The 22,162-nt window shown below is 37.7% G+C and overlaps 1 long non-coding RNA gene across 1 annotated transcript in view; it reads right to left on the reverse strand.

The window, feature by feature from the left end:
- LOC135415890 (uncharacterized) overlaps positions 1 to 10,033 on the reverse strand; it is a 265,366-nt gene extending 255,333 nt beyond the window's left edge. Inside the window, exon 1 of the long non-coding RNA XR_010431336.1 lies at positions 10,024 to 10,033. This is a non-coding gene — a long non-coding RNA (uncharacterized LOC135415890). The remainder of the gene's footprint in view (positions 1 to 10,023) is intronic.
- Positions 10,034 to 22,162: the final 12,129 nt, after the last annotated feature.

Raw genomic sequence — 22,162 nt, forward strand, 5'->3', positions numbered from 1 at the left:
TCACATAAAAAATGAAATGGTTTTCTAGTTGAAAAAACATGAAGCTATACACAAAATCTATGATCTCCCATTCAGTTAATTACTCTAGAACTTCTTTCTGAAAGTAAGTTCTTCAATAATTGTCATCCATCCCACTGCTGCCACCAATAAGAGGTAAATTATATTCCCTGATCCCAGGAAATCCTGCAAATACCCAGGCGTTGGTGGAGGCATCACTGTATGGAACATGGGATAAAATCGGAGATACAGCAAGGAAAAAGAATACTCTTAGTTTAAAGAGATCTAACAGTAAGGAAAATATTTTAAGATTAAAAAAATACCTTGTTATTACTGTATCTATATACAAGCTGAGTAACAGAAGAATGGATTTCATTTGGCTTGTTTGTTTTATTAATGGATGACTTGTGGGCAACATATGCAAAAATCCATAAGCTCAGTAAAATCATCTAAAGATTTACAACACCCATTAATCTCTAGAAAAAAATACACAGAGAGAGGAGTATTAAGTTCCCGTTTTACTGACAACGCAATAAAGATATAGCCATGACTGGTCTCCCTGGTCAGGAGATTTTTAATCTCTTCCTTGTCTTTGGTGGTTTGGGGTGGGGCTTTTTGTTTGTCTGTTGGTTTTGGGGGTGTTTTTTGTTGGTTGATCTCCCTGAGAAGTCACCCATCTCAGATATTCTGCTCAGTGTCACAAGGTGGGGCTGACATGGAATAGAACTGTGATCAACCACAGTAAAGGGACACTTCTCTCCATGACAGGTAGTATCATATGAGAGTGGTGTGTATCAGTGATGAAAACTGTCACATTTCATGTTAAAACCCGAATGGCACAGTAGCACCACTGTAAAGAAAAATCCGACATTTATGGTGAGAAGCTATTTCAGTTGGATAGCTGGAAGACTTTTTTTTTTTTCAGTTCTGATTTCTGAGTTTGCCTCTATGCAGGATTTCTCACCATCTCTCTCTACCGGTAAATACTGAGATCATTACAAGTACATTTCCTATGCTACTATAAATAACACCATTTAAGTATTCATCTGCAAACATGTGTTCTAATAAATTATATAAAGAGTACTTATGATTCACTACAAATTATTAGATCCTGAAGCCCTGTGAAATGCATCTGATTTTGAAAAATCCATGCATTTATTTTTTCATAAGGTGAGAAAAATAACCAAGTTTGAATCATCTTTTGGGATACATCTCTGCCAGCTGAGGTTTGGTCTAACATTGTGGAAATCAATAGGAGCTCTTCTGTCAATTGCATTATGTACTGGATCAGACCTACAGAATATTATGCATTTATTTGCATTGATTACAGGTATTTTTATTCCCACTCCTGTAACTGGCAACAGTATTATCACTGCTTTTTTAGAAAGGGCAATGTAGCATGTCAGTTTGAAAGATTGCTGCCTCCTGGTCATATTAAGTTAGGAATAAAAAGATGTAATTTCCATACTTCCCAGGTCCAGTCTTATACAGAAACACCACTCCAAAGCACATTCCCCCTTCTGTAATGCCATTATTCCCATCATATAAGTGTCACTCTCCATATCATTGACTTCTTCAAGTCTGTAAGACTGCAATTTCCTTTGTGCAGCTCTGTTTTTGCACACAAAAAATGACACAAAATGTCCTGAACCTACGACTTCTTTAGGTACTCTGGGACAGATTCCTATTTTGATAAGAATTTATTGCATTTTTGAACTGTGGAACATAAGTCTCTTCTCCCAGGTAAGAAGTAAGAGGACAAGAGGAAATGAACTCAAGTAGCACCAGGGGTTTAGGTTTGGGGTAATGGCATTGGAACAGGCTGCACAGGAAGCAGTGGAATCACCATTCCTGGAAATGTTCAAAAAACATGTGGATGTGGCACCTGAGGACATGATTTAGTGGTGAACAGGAAACTTCTGGGTTAATGACTGGACTCAATGATCTCTGAGATTCTATGATTCCATGATTCTGTAACCTTTGAGGTCTAAAAAGAACAGCTCACTGGGGGTAGTGAAAATACCACTAGAATTAAGAGCTTGGAAGTTGCTGTTTTCTGGGGGTCACTGAAAGGTGGAAATAATTGGGACTAGGACAATGCAGATGAGTAAAGAGAAAACTGGGCTGGGACATGAAATCCTCTTTTTTCACTGGATATGTGATGTGATGTCCTGACTCAAACTGAGCTTTCTGGCACACCTCACATAAGACTGCTCTCATGCAAAGTTACAGAAGCTTTCCAAGAATGCAGAACAAATTTTGGTTATTCAAGGCTGAAAGCTAAACCCCTCTTAGGGTTGTTTTAGGTGCTTGCTCGGGTTTTAGTCCACAAGTGGTGATATGATAAAGCAACATGCCACAGACCTGAGGTTCCTGTTCACAACCAAGAGGATATGGAAATCTTTGTGTGTCATTAGGCCACAATTAAAAAAGATATTAAAAATAATAATTATTATAGCAGAAGCATACCAATATTTTTAAAATATCTCATATCTAAGTGATTATAGAGTATGATTTTACTGATAAGTGGTCATTAAAACCAAGTTCACTGACATTAACTGTGGATGCGCCTACAAGCTTTGAGATTTCCCATAGGAATTCCGCTGGAAAAGAGGAAGAGGGGACTAAAGTTGTAAAATCTCACTGGATTAGCACAAGAGTAAAAAGCTACCATAAGATTTTTAAAAAAGGATAGAAAAAGAACTTACTGTCTTTTTAAAATTTATCAAAGGTCTCGTAACCAGCATCTCTTTCTGTGTTACCCAATCCCCCCTTTGTTAACTTTTACTGACATATTTTGAAATATGACAGTTACTCAGTGAAACTATAAATAAACCTCCTCCCTCCCTTCCCCCCAGCACAGTCTATTAGATTCAAAGCCTTCATTTCAGTTTTGCATAATTGACATCATTATCTGTCAGATTGCTGGGCTCAGGTTTGCAGTCATTATGAGATCATTAGAAAAAGGGTTGTAATAAGTTCAGAAGGCCAATCGGCTCTATTCTAATCACTGGAGAAGAGAGTGCTGATAGGGGCCTCAGGGAGAAAGTATTGAAGCAGCTAGAGGATTTTTAATGACCAAATCAAGCTAGGAAAATCACCACCTGTGCCTCAGTGAACAGGATAATTTCAGCTTGGAGTGAGGGTGAGTGTAAAATGGATTTGTAATCACTTTTATTTTTCTCACCATTCTTATTCTTTGATTTTTTTCTTGCTTCTTTTTTATTTTCTTTGGAGTGGGGTTGGTGGGAACCAAGTGGGAATCTACAGAGCAGAGAAGCAGAAAATAAGGAAAAAAAAAATCCAGAAAATAAGGTAATTGAAGGAAAATTAGAATAGTGTCCAGTAAGAGCTGAATGTAGTTTTAGGTCAGAACAGAGAGACTTTGCCAACTCAAGGAAACATCAAGCATTTCAAAATCAAGGGGGAGCAGTTCTGTAGCCTAAAAATGAGACTTGTCTTCCTTTTCTCAGTAATCAGTTGGAGAGGGAAAAACAGCATCTGCAGATCATTCAGTCCATTTTAATTTAAGTGTCTGAGATGATTGGGCAGGTAACTTGTCTGGGAGTGTCTACTTGTCTTCATTCACTCCAGAGGGAATACAAATGAGTACCTGAGTTAATAAAGCTAATAATTAGACAGTTAAATGCTCACTCCAAGAGTTAAATGACTCTCAACCATGATTAACTCTAGAGCAGACACAGGCACACTGATTCTGCCTTGCACTGGGCCTTGTGCTTGAACGTGCAGTTACTCAGTCCTTCCCCAAGAAACTGCTACTCTTGTCCTTTATCTTACCCATCCAGACATCTCCAAAGATCATATTACGCTCTTCCATATTGCTATTTTGCATTATTATATATATAATAATTTTCAGAAAACTAGACCTCACCTTACCTATGCTCCTGAGCGGATGCTGTAGGAAGCCCTAAACACAAGTTAAGATATAACATCTTTCATCAGCACTTGGTAGCTTGGACTAAACACCATGTTATTTGTATTCACGAGGCTTGTAGTTAATGTGAAGCACAGGCAGACAAAATTTCCATCTGCTTTGGATGCAAACAGAATGAGCTCATGTCTGCTCAGAGGCCAAGAGCCCATGTAGGTGTATTCTACTGGCTTATCTGTTAGATAATAAAGCAGAGCAAGAGCAATCTCCTTTTTGTATGTTTGTAAAGCCCTCAGCACAGGAAATTATGGGTCCTGCTGAGGTCTGAAAAGACCACTCCATTATGAAAACTGAAATTTAGAATGAATGCATTGTCATTCATATCTTCATTAAATAAATAAATGAAGCACATTAAAGCCAAGGTGAAAAATATCCAGCAGATACCCTTCTAATGGAAAGATAATTTAATTGAAAAATAATCTGTTCACAATATTCTCATATATACTACTTTATTTGATCCTATTACCAAGAACCCATTTACTCTGCATCCTTTGGAAGATATTATAGGGAAGGGAAAATTTAGACTAGATGAATGGATAGTATGTGGGATGAATGAATCTTCCTGTATTAATATATCTTACGTTAACTGAGGTAGGTAATTAAAATAATCTTTTTAGAACCAGACTAAGGAAAAATTGTGTCGGGTCTTTTCTTTTTATTTTCTTTCTCTGTGTCAGACTGTTCTTTCTCTGTCAAGGGAGGTTGCTTCCTTGAAGGCTTTCCCCCCCCACCTTTTTCTGCACAGAAACCTTTCACTTTATTATGAAACACTACCATTCACTTAAGGAGTTATTTAAAGCAAGGAAACATATGGTAGTTCCATTTCTTTATTTATACTATCAGATTTGTGATTTATTTTGTTCAAAAATAGGGGTTTAGGCCACCAAAGAGCCCTTTATGCTATGTAAAATTGCTATATGAGGTTACCCAGTAAATGATGGTCAATAATGGTCCTACCAGTTCTCAGGGAAATCAGATTTTACTTCTTGACAAAAGAAAAATGTGGATCAGATTTTCCATTTACTTTTTCTAAATTTGGAGGAATCAGGCCATCTGACTCTTGTTCATTGCCCTTGCAATCACTCCTAGAGGTGCTGAATTATTGGGAAACTTCAGTTGCCACGGTCATCAAAAGGTATGGAGCTTTTTTGGCTGCCCTAGCTTTGAAATGTGTTCTGTATACATTTTTATTAAAGGTTTAATTATTTATTAATAATTAATTATTTATTTGGAGGGCCAGGCCTGGAGAGTGGTGATGAATGGTGCCACATCCAGTTGGTGGTCGGTCACCAGTGGGGTTCCCCAGGGCTCAGTGTTGGGTCCAGTCCTGATTAACATCTTTATTGATGATCTGTACAAGGGGATCACATGCACCCTCAGTCACTTTGTGCAGGACAGTTCAGCTGGAGTGTGGATCTGCTGGAGGGCAGGAAAGATCTGGACAGGCTGGATTGTGGGCTGAGACCAACAGCATGAGGTTCAATTAGGCAAAGTGCCAGGTCCTACCTTTGGGTCACAACAACCCCGTGCAGCACTCCAGGCTCAGTGAAAAGTGGCTGGAAAGAGACCCAGCAGAAAAGGACTGTGTTCAGTTTTGGGTCCCTCACTACAGGAAAGACATTGAGGTGGTGGAGTGGATCCAGAGAAGGGCAACGAAGCTGGGGAAGAGTTTGAAGCACAAGTCTGATGAGGAGCGGATGAAGGAGCTGGGGCTGTTTAGCCTGGAGAAAAGGAGGCTCAGGCAAGACCTCATCACTCTCTGCAGCTGCCTGAAAGAAGGTTGTAGCAAGGTGGGAGTCAATCTCTTCTCCTAGGCAACTTGCAGCAGGACGAGAGTTCATAATCTCAAGCTGTGCCAGGGGCTGTTCAGGTTGGACATCAGGAAGAATTCCTTCACTGAAAGGGTATTTAAGCATTGAAACAGGCTGCCCAGTGAAGTGGTGGAATCACCATCCCTGGAAGTGTTTAAAGAAACAGCTGGATGTGGCACTTAGTGCTGTGGTTTAGTCAACAAGGCGGTGTTTGATCAAAGCTTGGACTTGATGTTCTTGGAGGTCTTTTCCAACTCCAATGATTCTGTGATTATTTTAATGCATATTAAAGGTAATTTATAGTCTTGAATAGGTTAGCATGTCTCCTACTTGCAAGCCCTTCATGGTCAACAGCACCTTCAGCACTATTATAGGATTCACCTCACTGATTTTAACTGTTAAACCACTTCTCTGGTCTCCCTATACAGTCATTAAAGAGAAACAGACATTTTACAAAATTTATCCTAATATTACTAATAATAACAACAACAATTTTTATGCACTTTAGGTGGCTTAATCATCTGAAGGAATGTTGACTATAACATCAGTTGATATTCTTTTATATGTAACTTCACATCATCTAAATATTCGTAAAGCATGGCATGAATTTTTTTCCCCCCCAGTCTGCCTTCCATGTTCTTATGTCATTTTATGATGAAGAACAGCTTGAGCCCTGTGTATGTAAAAACACTAATATTTCTATGCACTGCATTTACTCAGCATTAACCTAAGACAGTGGAAGAACTTCCACTGAACATGCGAGAGGCCACTATGCTGAAAGTCTGGCTCCTTTCACACATGAATTCAAAAACTAAATGATTCTGTAATTATAAGATCAACAACCTGAAGCATTTAGTTACGTCTGCAGCAAAATATATGAAATACATAGTAAAATGACCACAGTTCATCTTAGTGGAGAAAGTCTGCCTTACTGCATAGGACAGGTATAGCCCTTAGCAACACAGACAGGAAGAACAGTTTGGCTCACAGGCATGGAGAAGTGTTTCTGTAAAGCTCAAATTCCTATTTGAATTCCTTGTCTAATTTGTGAGTCATCTTCATTTGAAGGCTTATGTCAAGAATTCAATATAAGACGCTTTCTGCCCTCATGCAGACTATGCACATGCTGAGATTTGTTCATTACCAGAAGCTCTTTAAGGACTTGAGATGAGAACAATTAGTCAAGTGAAAATTTATTTTAGTACGTGATTTGATTCAGTTGCTGTCGTAGTCTTGTAGTGGGTTCACCTTGGCTGAATGCCAAGTGCCCACACAGCCACTCTATCCCTCCCCTTCCCAGCTGGACAGGGGAGAGAGTAAGGTGGAAAAAGAAAACAACACAAACCGTGGGTTGTGATAAGGCAGTTTATATTTATGCAAAAAAAAGAAAGCAAAAGCAGCGTGTGCACACACAAAGCAGAAGCCAGTAGTTAATCTCTACCTCCCGTAAGCAGCGATGCTCGGCCACTTCTCTGAGAAACAGGGCTCCAGCACACGTACGGTTGTCATCAGGCAGCCGTCAGAGACAATGAGTGCCTCCTGTCCTGCTCCTTGCCTCAGCTTTTATATCTGGGTTGACGTCATATGGTATGGAATATCCCCCTCGTCAGTGTGGGTCAGCTGGCCTACTTGTGTCCCCTCCCAGGATCTCGCCCTCGATTGAAGAAGGAATGTTACAGTGCTGTGCTCGGCAGTGGCCCAAACATGGGTGTGTTATCAACACTCCTCTAGCTACCAATGCAGAGCACGGCACTGTGAGAGCTACTATGGGGAAATAAATTCTGGTCCAACCAGACCCACTACAAGTCTCTAGGCTCAAGGTACACATGAAACTGTTCCCAAAACCTCTCCTGATTTGTGTGTGTGTGTCAATGTATGAAGCTTTAGCTGATAGCTCTGCTCGAACTGAAGCTTTTAACCTCAGTCCTTCATTAATCCAGATGGTAAATTCTGCTTCCCTTTGAGATCAGTATGCTGTTCTGGAACCTAGTCCACTGGATGAAATACATCATTCTTACTCAGACAGAAGCGTCTCACTATGTAGTCCGAATGAATTTAGTGATTGAGCTGAACAGGAAAATATTAATACAAGTCAAATGAGTTACAGAACATGGCTCATAATTGAAATAGAAACTAAAGATTTGAATTCTTGTTTCTCCTTCCTTTCTTTTAAATGAGGTGTTTGTGCAACTTCATTAAGAACACAGAAAATCTTGTATTTGCCTGGCAGAGACATATTTTTTTCTTTTAAAGAGGGCTATTATTTCCAGTGATGATTATGGAAACCCACCATATCCTGTCATTGATGAGTCCCCTTTCCTAGCCTTTGCTCTGATCAAAGAGAGTATAAATCATGGAATCATAGAATTGTTTCTGTTGGAAAAGACCTCTAAGATCATTGAGTCCAACCATTAAACTAATACTGCCAAGTCCATCACTAAACCATGGCCCCAAATGCCACGTCTACATGTCTTTTAAATACATACAGAAATAGTGATTCCACCACTGCCCTGGCCAGTGCTAGACAACATTTTCAGCGAAGGATTTTTTTCCTAATATCCAATCTAAGGCTCTCCTGGTATAACGTGAGTCTGTTTCCTTTTGACCATCGCTTGTTACCTGGGAGAAGAGACCAAAACCCACCTGGCTACACCCTCCTTTCAGGTTGTTGTAGAGAATGATGAGGTTCCCCGTGCGTCTCCGTTTCTCCAGACTAAATACCCCCAGCTCCCTCACCTGCTCTTCATCAGACCTGTGGTCCAGACCAGCCTCATTACTCTCATTTGGACACACTTCAGCACCTCTATCTATTTAACTGTGGACTGAAGAGTCATTTTTCTTTGGAAAATCTGTTTTCTACAGAATTGGACAAACATTCACCTTTCTGTTGTCAAGTGTGGGCCAATTAGATGGCCTTTCCTGATACACAAATATCCTACTGCTAATTGGATCTGCTTTAATATTTAGCTTTGCCAGCAAGAGTAAGAACATACCAAAGGAAACACAGAAAAATATCAGAGCCAGGAAGTTTGTTTCTTCAGATTTCTTCATTCTTTTTTCTGCTACTTCTATAATAATGAAAACTTACGTCATTTTTTATCATTATTTTTTTATTCTTGCAGTCCAATCTGTGATATTAAATACTTCCTTTGGATATAAGTCTCATGCACAACAGCTAATGGAGGCTTAGTAGCATCTATTGATGAAAACAATGAAAGTTTTTTTGTCTTGATTGGAGAAGCCATTTTGCATCAATTTATGCCTAGTGAATCCATTCTGTATTTATTTCCTCCTGAGCAGATTGTTCTGTTTGCTTCCAAAAAGAAGTTACAGTAACAGAACTGTAAAATACACTGAATTTTGGTGTAAATATAAATATGTGACATTGCTGTTATTGCTGTTATTATAGTAGCTTGTTTCCTTCTTATGAGGTTGCAAACTTTAAGCTAACATGCAGATGTGTTCATCTGAGCACACTTTGGATTATAAGAGATTTAGCATTGGCATAAAACATGACAAGAATATATCTTGACTTTTCCTCCTTAAGGAAAAGTTTTGTACCCTATGCCTTCGCAAGGAGCCTACCTGTGGCTCAGCAGTGATCAGAGGCTTTCAGATCTGACTCTTTCAGTTGTAGCATTCTGCACACAGAGCAGTAGCATCAAATAGAAAAGAAAATACGCAAAACATCATGAGTGGTATAGAAGTGGGAAATGAGAAATCACTTGCTAGTTCACAGTAGAAAAAAAATTGTAACTAAAATCACGCTGGATAAATAGGCAGGTGAAAGGAGCATGACCAGCTCTACAGTTTCTGCCAAAGGCTCTGAGACAGCTACAAGCCAAATCCGGTACAGATGTAGACTGAGATGATATTGATAAATCCTTCATTTACACAACAAACAAAGGAAACACATACAGCTGCATAAGGATTAGATCTGAGCTCCCAGGGATTCGCCTAATTGGTATTTGTTCTCCAACACTTGGCTTCTATTGCAGTGTGTAGTTCTGAGATTGCTTCCTACAGAAAAAGGAAATGCAAAAAAGACTTGTTGACCACAGCTCACTGTTCTATAATAACTAAGAATGACCAAGTCTTACTGTATTTATTCTAACTCAAATGCCATTCAAGCACCTTAATTAAATATCTAATCCTTTCTTTGAGGTACTTTACACATGAAATGTCTGATAATCAATGTTTTTGTGTCAAAATTATGCCTAAGTGATTTTTCCCCCTGTCACACAGAGCGCATCTGCATTACACATCTTATTTCTGAAAACTAAAAGTTAACATGAAGAAAGAACATTCAATCAGCAGTGTTCAATATTATGGAGATTTTATTGTTTTGTTTTTACTGAAGACTTGGACAAGATTCTACTTCTTCCATGAGTGTTGAATCTTTCAAGTGTTTCAAAAACAGTAGTAACTGAATGTACAGAACACAACGCAGAACTCTGCCATCTGACATGGCAAATAATAAATTTCATTTTTCTGTTTTTCTAGGGAAAACATTCAGGTGACAGATGGCAATTGCCAGGAAATAAAGAGAAGACTTTATTACCCAAACAGGTTTGATAGTGATATAAGCTTCCTAATGGCTTTCCCATGGAAAGACATCTTAATAAATGGATTAAATGAACATTATCTATGAAGATTTGAATTATAATTTAAACTGTGATCACAGTTTTCAAGGCCAAAGCTGCTTCTCTGTTCTGCATCATTCCAATGAGCACCAACATCAAAAAATTGTCAGAGTTGTTACCATTTATGTGGAATTGTGATTCTAGGAGTCAGAATAGCTTAATTATACTAAGCATTGTATACATACTTAATACAGGACAGTCCAGATGCACCTTTTTTGATCAGATGAGATGATCAAAACTCAGGAGGGGAAATAAGGACATAGAATTATTCAAGCATCAGTGACAGAACTGGAATTGCTTAAGGTCATAATAATTCATTGGCTCAAACACTTGTTATTGGAGAAAATAGAATTTCTGCTCCATCAGAAATCAAATGGTCTCTCAATTTGATTATAGTATCTCAAATGTCAAATCCCAGTATTTCCCCTACTTCTGGGAAAGACAGCTGTCCTGCCAAAAGGGTTATATTACTGGTAATACTCAGTTTTCATATATTTCGTAAAAGGACAGAGATATTTAGTTTGGAGGGGAAAAAATGTCTGTTTCTCTGACTTCTTACCTACTATCATTTGAAGAAAGTATTATTCACCTACACCATCCTTGCTTTTCAATCTCTCTGTTTGCATAAGTAACAAAAATGCATGTAGATCTGGACAATTCAAAACCAGACATGTACTTATATCTGAAGTACAAAAATATTTACTGCCCCTCATCACAGATTTTCCTTGGGTCTGGATGTACCTCAGCAAAACTATTGCTGAAAAATTGACACTCTGGACAAAGGAATACTGTAAGATTACATGGTGCTAGAAAATTTTCACCATGAAGGTAAATCTAAATAAATTTTAAGATTCTGCAGCTGAGGATTTTAGATCAAAGTAATGCTCAGTATTGTGTCAGAGCCTAAAGAAAGAAAGAATGAAGAGAAAAAAAAGTGTTGACTTTGCATTACCAGCTAAACACTTAGCACACATGACTGGGCATGACCTTTCTGTTCAAACACATGCTCTCATCAACCAGGACAATAGAGGATGTCAGGCTCTAATGTTTGATATATATTCCACACGCTTGGTGAGCTGGATATGGCCCATTTTACTTTCCAATGAAGTAAGCGGTCCTGAACACACAATCATTTCTGGTAATGACTTTTTTTTCCTTTCTTTTTTTTTCTCCCTTCTGAATTGCTATGTTGGATGAAATATTTTGGGTTTATTTTCTTGTTTTTATACCAAAGCTTATACAGCTTTCTAACAAAGGCATTTGCTTTTGTGCTTGAGGTTTCAGTGATATTCAGACTGAGGGCACTATGCAGATAGAATGGTTTCATGACCAAATGTCAACAAGTGAACACCCAGGGAGTCGATAGCTTTTTAAGGGAATTTCCAGTTAGATATGAAATGAACATATTTGCTTCTTATAGAGATGAATCAGTTGCAGATTTTATCATACAAAGAGATTTTACATTCTAAATAGGGAAAAAAAAAAAAGACAGACCAAAGAGTTTTTCCACGGAGCCAACCTTGACAGTCTCAAGAAGACTTTGCAACCAATTCTCTGTGCTCTCACTGGAATCAAAATCTCCGCTGGTAGTTATAAGTGTGATAAATTACCTATTTTTCATTCTTCCTCCCCATTAAAACTTAAGGCTTTGATGATGCCTTTGATGTACCACTGATGGAAAAACTGAAGAGAGATTGAGAAGGTAGGAGGCAATTTCTAACGTTGCATCAAGAGGTGCATCTGACACCATTTCTTATATTGCATCAGGACCAAAGTCACAGAACTCTAGCTACTTCTATATTTTTTTTTTCCCCAGGAGGACATTATTCTACCTCTTCACTTGCTACCTGAGCTATTCATCCTTATGCACTCTGACAGAAAACACAGCACAGTGCAAACAGGACTCCCTCCAGCACTTGTTCTTCCCCATCACCTTCTTTCTACATTTTATCAGTGGCAATCTGGTCTCCACAGCCAAGAGAGAGTCAAATCTGAGCACAACTTACCAAAAAAGTGTCCAATACCATCCTCATCAAATTGAAATAAAAGCTACCAAGGAAGGCATAGATCAAAGTAGTGGATTTCTTTGGAACAACTTTGCTGCTTTGTAGGAGTCTTTTTGGTTTTCAGTAAATCTTAAACAACACATCTTTTTGCTACAATGAGAAAAGCCCTACTTTCCTTCTTTGTTTGTTTTCTTTTTCTTTATCTTTATATAAAAATTTCAATGTTAAGCTCATTTAATAACCAAAATCATGTTTTGTACATATTATATACTTATAATCCATTTCAGGGTACCAAAATATAAGAGCAATTTCACCTCCCTCTGCCTAATAACTCTCAGTAATGCTACATAAATATCCTGCAAGCAAATGAACATGAAGAATAATTTACATTGACACAATGTATTAACAAAACCTGGATTCTGGCCATAATGTTTTAGTCCTGGCTGTATTTTTTGCTGGGAGAGTAAAGTTCTGCAGTGATGACTATGGACTTGGATCTTGGTTTGGCTTTGCATTTCATGTAAAATATGGCATTTCAGCAGATAATGTCTCCAGTCCAACAGAGCAGGATTTCTAGCCAAATTACAACACAGTGTAATCCAGGAGTATTGTGAACTGTTTACTTGAAGGCAAAAAAATATTTTTGAAATGAAATCTTCTCATAGATTTGTTGACCAAGAAATGCATCTAAAAGAGAGATTATGAGACACTTCTTAGAGATAGTTTTTGGATATTCATCACTTCATGTTTGATTCATAGAAGGAACTCAAACTAGCATCTGCAGGAGTCAAAATTGTTTCTGGTACTGCAGTGACCTGCAATAGATTGTCAACCCTTTTTACTTTCTAAGTGCTTCACCAGGGCACAAAGTTCAAATCCCAAAAAAGAGTTCAATGATAAAGAGAATGATAACTCTGAACAAAGAAGAAGAAAGCTCCCCTGGAGAAGTCAAATACTCAGAATAGGTCCCCATGTCCCATTCATTGTTACTTTGTCTAAATGACTGAGAACTATTTCTCTACGTGCAAGTTGGATTGTTGTGGAGGAAGTACAGCTGAAGCCAACTACAAAGCCAAACAAAAGTTTGCTGTGAAACTGAAGATAGCACATGCAACACATCAGGCATTGACACGATAAATGGGGTGAAAATGAAAGCTTCCAGAAAGCAAAATGGACATAATTGTAGGATATGAAAAGCAGTAAGGCCTACAGAGGACACACTTGTTCTTAGCATGATCAGCTAGAAGTGTACTTGGCTTTTCATGAGGCCTTCATTTCTTTAGCAAACTTTGTGGGAGGTGGATATCACACAGTCTGCCTAAGAAAGGCTGTTATTCCCATAATACACAGGAAACTCAAGACAAGAGTTCTTGATGCTTCAAAGCCTACCTAAACTTGGACTTTAGGAGAATTTAAATACAGATCCACATTCTGATTGTCTGTATCACTCTGTTCTCCAGGTGTTTCCCCCAGTCACTCTGATGATGACTTATGTATGTTCCTCAACATACTCCCTGGACAGGCGATGAAGCAGTTCTCCTTGGAACTTTTACTGCTTTGGAACTCAGAAGCATCTTTGCTCCTAAGTTGCAAAATTAAACTGAGCAAATATTTTCACTGCTATTTCCTCTGGTCATCTTTTAGAGAGAAACACTTCTATCCAATCAACCACCTGTTTTCAGGAGATGATGTGTCTGAATCCTAAGTAGGCAGAATTCCCCATTCGTGCAAACCTATTTGGATACCTAAGCTCCACAAAACGAAGTATAGTCCTCTCTCTTACCTCTTTTTTGCACAGGTTTAGATGCATCCTCTGTGAAAGATGACATTCTTTCTTTGGTTATTTGAAGAAACTAATACATCTTAGTACTTCCCTTAAATGGCTTTATGTGTTTTGGCCAAGTACCTACCTTTCCTTCTCTGATGGACAGTAACTAATGCTCATGGTCAATAACAAAATCCACAGTGAAGCAAGAAGTGGAATCTGTATATTTCAAACCCAGTTAATAATCTTAACACCTACACCATGCTTTGTCTCTATGAAAAAAAAAAAAACAAACCAAAAGCATTATGAGGGTTTCAGCATCTCCCTTCTAGAATCAAAAAGGGAGTTATTCTACCATTGATTTTCTGGGACTCATTTATTTTGATTGCCAAATCAGGCTCATTCCTGAAACATAAACTTCACTATAATATTAAAGAGAAAGTAGATATGTAAATGTCTGTATGACCGAGGCTTAAGAATTTAGCCTGTACTATTTTCATATTCCTGCCCTACTCCTTCATCCCTTCCCACTCTGTTTTTCATTCACTTATGTTCCTGGTTTTTAGGACTGAAAGCTCTTTGGGATACTAGTTTATTTATCAGTGGATTAATTTTTCTGTACAAGCTAATACAATAATCAGTTAGTAGAATTCTGCACATTATATTAAAACAGATAAAAATTATAACAAAAAATCCATTCACCTCAAGAGAGGGAATTGAATGAGGCCACAATAAATCTCTAAAGAGATACTGGTATTAGTAAATTAAACATTACCAGGATGACTCTGTGATACTGAGATCATCTGTCACAGAATCGTCTGCATCCACCTCATTTAACTCTAAAACTGTAAAGCTAAATCCAAGCATATTTAGGAATCTTTTCAGATCCAGCAAAGCTTCTAAACTGTGCTCCAAAGCTTATTAAGATAGTGCCAGTTGTTCAGAGCTAAAACTATAACAAGGAATAATCTAACAATTCAGTGACTGAACAGGGACACTTCTCCATGCTGTTCAACTTATTCTTCACATAGCTTAGAGATGCAAAAGGTAACCAAAAAGCTCTGATAAGAAGACACGTAAAAGTAAGAAGCAACAGTCAGTGCCTTACATACGGGAAATGAAAGCTGAGGTCTGCAAATCCTCATCTTTAAAACTCAAATTGGCAGAAGAGTTCAATGTTACTTTGCTCAGAAAAGCATTAACCTGAATACTTCACTGTTCTTTTCTCACTGCTGTTGTTGTTATTGTTATTGTTGTTGTTGTTTTTCCTCTGCTTGAGAATGATACTTTAGACTACCTTGTGTAAATACCAAAAAGAAAATTGTTCCTCAATGAAAAAATTTAGCACTTGAATAAAAAGACTTTCTGAAGGTCTAGATTTTTGCCCAGTGAAAAGAGCCACACTCTGAACAAGAGGAACAGCAATAAAACTTTAGGAAAATACATCTCTTTCTGAAAAAAATATGGTTATGAGCACTACGTATCTCAGAAGAAAGATGCAGTGATATTCTGTCTCCAAAGACAAGCTGAGATCATAACCAGCCCAGCTTAGTAACTAATCAGACCAGATTTTAATTGATGTTTAATGACATGGAACTTCAACTGATGCTCTTAGAAAAAAGTGTGAACTTTCACTTCTCGGTCCTATTTTCAACTGCTGGCACTCGAGAGCAGCCAACCCAAACCATGTGGCTGGGCTATACTTGTAAAGTCTGAGAGCATTCTGAGACAAGAAGCTCATGTTATTAATTTAGTCTCAGCTATTAAAATGTTAATGAAACCTCCACCACAGTGCAGAGACAGACAAAAGGAGAAAGGATAAAAAAGTAAACCCACTGAGTAGGAAAAATTATCAGTAGGCTCAAATGAGGTTCTGTTAAACAGAAATCTGTGAGGCCTCTTGTTTTAGAGTAGAAGACATATACCTGTTTTTTTAAAGAGGTAGATTGAAGAAATGTTGATGACTAAGATATCACATTTTTCCCATTCCATTTTCCTTCCATCTCTTTATTTTAAACCCAGACATGCCTCCAGGCACTGTGTCTTTAGACACCTGTGGCTTAAGGCCCCCACAATAAATGGGATAAATGTTTCGCATAAATGTTCATCATTTTAGAGTCCTACCCGAGAAATCAGGAGAGCAATGCCTACATGTCTTTGAAAAAATTGGAATATTGGTTGGAAGATTTTTTATCTTGGAAAGCAGCTATTTTCATCTTTGTTTCCCCAGAAGCATTACCTTAGTCCTTGAGGACTTTACACTACCTATATGCAGGATTGTACTGTTTTCTGCCAGGTTATCTATATGCCAGAATGTTTTGCATTTAAATACAGATCTTTGGAAAGATTTGTATAGAACTAAAGACATGGTTATTTTGAACTTGTTGGAACGGAGGGGTTACACAAGGTGAGCTCCAGAGGTTTTTTCCAAGCTCAATTATTCTCTGTTATTTTACTCCAAACTCACAAATACATCTGTTCTGAAGAATGTACTTCTCTAAGTCTTTGTTTTCTGGCATCACTCTCACTTCAGTCACCTTATCCTGGTAGGGGTGTGCTGTGGAGTGAGGCTTCTGAGTGTGACAGATTCACAGACTCACAGAGAAAGAAAGTAAGGGAAGACAGACAGAGAAGTCCCTTAACAGCAGGACAAAATGGATGAGATTCAGTAGCAACAAATCCAGCTTCGCCTTAATGCAGTTCATCCCACCATCAAGATGAATCCCTGACAAACATAGGACAAAATTTCTGAACGCAGAAGGAGCCTTTGTCAGCACATGACTGTAATGAAGCATCTGCTGTACTGAATGCACACAGATATAGAAGTGTTTAAGGAGACAATAAAATGTACCTAGCAACCAGTAGAGTGCTGAAAAGTAACTGCTGCCTCACAGACCACGACAGGAACATCCCAGGTTTCCTGAGCCACTGTATAAGACTCCTGAGATTGTTGACTTTTTTTCTATTTAGCAGTGATATTTTGGAATATACTGTGGATGTTATTTGCCTTGACAGAACAGGTTCCATTTCACAAATTTCTTAATATGCTACAGGACCATGTAGTGTCTTTACTAAGCACCGTAGAGGCCCATTACACTTAATACTAAAGACATTAGTGAAGTCTACAGTGGCACAAAGGTACCTGCAGAACACAATAAAGTGTCATATGGGGATCCCTCAACTATTTCTGGGCAGATTGGTGTATCCCTAAAGGATAATGCCCTACCACCCACTGATTGTAATGAGGATCCCAAGGGCAAGAGGGAAAACTTGGAGCATAGAGACTTATCATGTGGTTTCTGTCTCCACCAATTCAGCACAATGAGTTGTCTGCTCCTAATTTGACTTGCACTGACAAAGCTTCATGTCATGTCAGCTTTTCCTTTACACATATGAAAATAAAGATGAATACATTTCTAAGAGCTGGAAACTTTTCAAATAGGGACCAGCAAGTAGGCCTGTGTTTGCACAACGCCTAATATAATGAACAATGGATCCATGCCCAGAAATCCTACATTCTGTCACGAGGGAAAGAATAACTTATATTACAGTTATTTTGTGCTTTGTTTTACAATCATTATCTACTTTGCTCATAGCATCAGTCATATAGACTTTTCCTCATTAGAGAGGCATAAACAAAGATAAAGTAAAATAACAACAGCTGCCAATTTAGGGTTATTTCCACCCATGAACTTCTGTTCCCAATGTACCCTTCACATTTATTTTTTCTAGGGTAGGAAGGAAAAACTAAAATAAATTATACCTCTTCTGTTTCCATACATTGAGATATTTATTTGTCAGCACTAAGCTAGTGATTTAGTCAACTGAGAGGGGTGCCAAGAAGCTTGAGTAGCAAAAAGGAAAGAAGCCCAGAACAAGTGAAATAATAGCTACCAAATGGATACCTCTTAATGGGAGCTGGAGAGAAAGTCTCTGACTTGCTGGAAAGTTGTCAGAGAAAACAGATACTTACTGTTCTTGAGAAGTACTCACTATTTTGATCTATGTTGGTCCTATTACAGAGAAAACTTTTGAAAATCTGGAAACCCCTTTGCATACAGTTATTCCCATAATCCAACCCATCATCTGACACTTCTGAGACACCATATTGCAGTCAGGTCATGCAAAAGTATTCTTTCCCCCACCACAACACAGAAAAGGTCTCATTTCCTCATGTACCCAAAGTATCGGAGTAAAAAGAAAACCCTGAAGTTTAAGTAACAGAGGAGAATTATCTCATTTCTCAGTCAATAGTTCACTGCTTTTTCCAGTCTATCAAAGGTATATAACTGGTTGCAATCTCCACAGTCTCGGTGTTTGAGAGCATAATAATCCCCTAATATCTACTGTAGTCACAAAAATATTTGATAATCAAAGCAATGGTCTTTTTTCTCTTTTTTCTCTCTCTTTTTAAAAAAAATTATTGTTCCATTAGTTACTGCTATTTTCCACTGAAACATAGATATTTCAGTAAAATTTTTCATGGGAAGGTGTCTGAAATCCAGGGAGAAATGTCTTTTCACTGTAGCTACATCTACACCAATAACCTACGTGTAACCTGAAGCATTCCCAGACACTGAGATAGGCTGGCAAGGAGTCCTGCATCTATGTTTATGACCTGTCAGTCACCCAAAGAGCTCAACAGCTTGAAACCTGCCTACTGGGATCCCTAGAATAGTCTAATTGCTAAAACTTATCCAGGAACCCTTTGGAAAGGTGCAGCTGCACTGGGCCAAAATCACAGCATAAAACACTTCTGAAATATTAGTGCTAGAGGTATGTGACTCAAGGTGGCCTGTGAGAAACCTGAATTAAAATACCTGACATTTTGGGAACAATCCAGTTTCACTTTGTCTCTCTCTGCCACACACACACAGAAAGCAGAGGTAGGTCTGAAGGATTTCATGTGCTTCCCAATTAGCAGAGGAAAAATGACCAAGACTGCAATATGCAGTCAGAAGGGACACAGGGTTGTCTGCAGTAATAGATACCAACTTATTACATCTATAACAGCAGAGCAGAGCTCACTGCAGTGTGTCAGAACCAGCTTGCATGCAGACCCTCTTGATATGGCAGCAATGTGAACGTAACACCACATGATCATGGTAATAATTCTTCTGGATTCAAATTCATTCACATACAACCACCTTGAGTTTCCCCATACCAATGGATGCAAAGATCACCTATAGATTGGGAGACTTCTCATGGGAAAAGAAGACAAAACTGAACCACATTGGAGGTTTTTTTCACCTAAACTTGAGGTTTCTGAAGTTGACTTGTCCCCCAAAAATATTTTTTTGTGTGTTCCCTGCATGTATTTTAACCTCCACTCTGTTTCTCTTGACATTCGAAGTGTTCTGTAAAGAAATAATCAGTCAATATAAACCCCAGTTGCAGTCGGACATCTTGTTCATCGTAATGCTTAAACTGTTACGACATCAGACCATGTTTAGGACAAAGCCTTAAGCAAAGCAAAGCAAAAATTTGAGGTTTACCTGTCCTTTATTGGGCTCCCAATATGGTAGTAAAGCATCAACATATTTCTTACCGTTTGATGAATGTGTGTCATTATACGCCACAAAATTGCTCACAACAATATCAAGTGGTCAGTATGAGTCAGATCAAAAAACATGGATTTTCTCTTCTTGTATTCCAGGTGGCAAACCTGCCACAAAGAGCCTGCTCATTTTGAAACATCCCATGCATGGTCTGTATTTTGAACTGCCATCTTCTTCATTTGAGACTGCGAAATCCTCATTATGCCAAAACTTTCAGACTTGGAAGCCTAAACCTTAAGTTTCTAAATGTGAATATAAATGTCTAGCTTTAGAAATGTAAGAATTAAAACATTCATAAAAATATTCATACAGGCAAGTAAATATTTCTAATTGTTAAATATGGGTATAAATTTAAAATAGAATCTAGACTAAAAAACAGATATATTGAGTCACAATTCCAAACCCATCCTCTAGGAAGGTGTATATGTTCTCAAAAGAAATGCATACTAGCAGTGTATTGAGAATTTAATTGAATTAGACAATTACTTTTGCATATTTCTGGTAATATGCAGCATTTAAAAATTTTTGTTTTAAATTAAAGATGAATCTATATTTTACCAATCATCTCATTGAAATAGAAATTACTCTCCCTTCAGAATTAATGCAAAAAATCTTGTGGTTTGTTTTCTTTGTTTGTTCATTTGTTTGTTTAACAACAAGATGTAGTATAGGATGCAAAAGTTTTTGAAAAAATACTTCTAATTGGTAATAATTTTGAGAAAATAGAGATAATTTGAAACTTTTAAAAAATTATAATCCATTTGATTTAAAATTGAATTAAAAATGCATCATGTTTATTGTAGTAGGTACCTTAAACTTTTTTTTCAGTGTTAATTTGACTCATATGATGAATCAATGTCTGTGCTGTGCGAAGGGAAGATATCGTATCGTGCATCTCACTCTCTGGGAGCATCATGGGAAAGGTGTCTTTGTGCCTTTGTAGTGTCAAATCAGTGTTAAATAACTGAAGTAAAGCTGCTGAAAAATTCTATGGCACCAGCTTCTATATATGGGATTTGTCCTAGAAAATTAAAACGTTCCATAGAAAGCAATTTTCGTTAAAGATCTGTTAGAAGCTCTGTCAGACAATTTTTGTTGGAGACTTTTTGATCTGCTTTAACCAATTTCTATTACTGGAGTATCAGATTTGACATTTTACGTGATAATCCCCCAAACTGACTTTGCATTATTTTGCTTGATCTGATATTGGAGTTTATTTATTTTTGCTAACAGTCCTATAAGTACTTTTCTTCTTAGTGTCTCTTTCTTCATTGCTGTTTTCCACCACACACAGCACAAATCTACAGATCAAAGTAAAACAATTCTGTTATATACAGTATGACTCCTATCTTCTTTTATTGCTGTTGCTCTCAACAGCACCATTTTTCTTCAAAAATGATAAGAGAGAATACAAAATATATACAAATTGACTTAATCTACAGCTGTTTACCATAACATCTAGTTGAGAATTTGGTATTAATTATTTAAAAACCCTCACAAAAATTACTCCACATGAAATAAATAAGCTCTATTATTTCCACTGATTGAGATGACATTAGTGTGTGGTTTTTATAATATGACCCAAAACCACAATAATGATGCAAAGGTTAATTTTTTTTCAAACTCATGCCGAAAGCTGTCTGTGTCTTTTTCTGAAGAAAGGCCATATATTTTCTTTCAAGCTAGTGTTTGACTGTGTCAGATTCTCTAAAGAACCAAAAGCTGTTCACCTCTAGAGGGAGGAAGCTGAAACAGAATGGTTGAGTAGTGTCCAAGACCGCTCAAAAACTCTCCCAGATGCCCAGTAATCAGTTGTCTTATGGAAAGCCAGGAGGCTCAGATCTCACATGAGAGCCACAGTCCTTCCTTGCCTGTTCTTTTGTCTACATAACCTGAAACTAGACAATATCTAAGGTAAAAATCATTACAAATGCGCTTTTTAGAGCCCTTCAAAAGCACAATCAGGGAAGAAATGGGCACTCAACAGTAATGTACTTGTAATACAGAGTGTATGTGATGGAGCAAGTGTAGAAGAACTGGCCGGTGTCATGAGCAGAGCTCTTTGGAACTGTTTAGAAATACCAAGAAAGCAAAAAACAATAAATCTATAGGCCCCAACATACTAATTTTAGAGTAAGAAAACTAGGAGTTATGACTTGTTTGATAATTGCTACAAACCCTTAGTTGAAAGGGAGGAAGTTTTTAGTGAATTTAAACCCTGAAGGCAAGAAGAGAAAAAGTCAAAATAACTATCTGGAAAAGAGACAATCAAAGACAGAAGAAAAAGAGAATGATATTCACAATTCTTAGAGCTGAGGAAAGCTCATCGTCACTGAGGCAGAGGAAACAAGGATAAAGAATATAGACTTGGTGAATAAATCAGGTTTTTATGGTGGAATGATCATAACTCAGTGAAAACCATATCTGAAG

The sequence above is a fragment of the Pseudopipra pipra genome, chromosome 1, assembly GCF_036250125.1.
Source record: "Pseudopipra pipra isolate bDixPip1 chromosome 1, bDixPip1.hap1, whole genome shotgun sequence".
Taxonomy (NCBI): domain Eukaryota; kingdom Metazoa; phylum Chordata; class Aves; order Passeriformes; family Pipridae; genus Pseudopipra; species Pseudopipra pipra.